We start from the raw sequence: 1,323 nt of genomic DNA on the forward strand, positions 1-1,323 counted from the left end.
GCAGCCAAAGCTGTCAGGTTTTCTGAGGGCACAAGGCACTGCGTGGGGAGAGCAGAGGTGGCAGAGGCCGGATCTACAAGAGCTTCGGTTCAGCTCAAGTGTACAAAGTAACTGTCGTCTTTCCCACCTGGATATGGACACAATTTTAAATATGGGAACAGTGGAAAATTTGCTTTGATCTTCAGGCAGAGAGAGCAAATGACCAGGCTCCCCAGGGATTATTGTCACTCATTCCAACAGCAGCCTGATGCCAGCTAGAACGAGGGCTCCGGGCTGAACCCCCAGCCATGACTGTGCCACCCTGGCTTTCCTTCCTGCTGGACTTGTCACCCAGTGCAGGAACATTTCTTCTCTCTGTTGTTTCAAGCATTTCCTTCCACATACCCAAATTTTAAAACGAGATTGAATTTTCTCCAAACCATATAATCCCAATCCTAGTAATGAGGTTAAAGAATCAGATTTAGTTCAATTACCATTTCCTGCTTTCACTTGTCCAATGCACCTGGAAAATGCCTCAGTGGGTAGAGCAGCTCCTTCCCAGATCTGCCTCAGCTTCTCATCCACAGCCTAATCCTGCAGGGATCAGGGTTGCTCAGGTACAGGGCTGTACCTGCTCAGACTCTGGTGGCTTTCAGCCATGTGAGACAAGGTACAAAAAATCTTCACGCCTGCTTCTCAGCATGGAAGAAAATGGGAAAGGCTCATTTTTCCCCCCAACTTAAGGATGGAAAAAGCTTTTAAGCTAAAGCTGAAGGGTGTATTGGTTTTACATGAGGGGAAACAGAGACCCAGGGAGACAAGAGCCCTGCTGAAGGCCAGAGCAAGGGCAGATGACGAAGTAGGGAGGGCGGCTGCCCCGCGCCAGCTGCTGGTGCTCCGTGTGCCTCCCTTTATGTTCCACATAATAAGTCATCGTGGCTTATCATTATGTAACACAATATTCCTAATAACACAAGACAGAACCAATTGACTAAAAAACAATGCCAAATGAGGCTTGTGGCTAACACTCCCTGAAGAAATTGTCTCTTTTCTAGAATTGGGAAAAAAACAACAAGAAAAAAACCAAAAACCCCAGCAAATTAGAAACAATTGAAAAATGCGATCACATCTGCAAACCATCAGGGTGCTTCTCCTGAGCCCTGAAGGGCTCCTGTCCCCCTCTGCTGCTCCTGCTGCCCTGTACAGGGCCATGGGTGCCACAGGGACGCACATTGTTGCCCGTGTGGGCATGGGAGGGCTGCAGCCAGGCATGACCTTGACATGTGCTTAGTTCAACAGAAGGGCTGTGTCCCACTAGAGCAAATCAGAGACATATTTAGGCAA

This window comes from Chaetura pelagica, unplaced genomic scaffold, assembly GCF_000747805.2.
Source record: "Chaetura pelagica isolate M959 unplaced genomic scaffold, ChaPel_1.0 scaffold36, whole genome shotgun sequence".
In the NCBI taxonomy this organism is placed as follows: Eukaryota; Metazoa; Chordata; class Aves; order Apodiformes; family Apodidae; genus Chaetura; species Chaetura pelagica.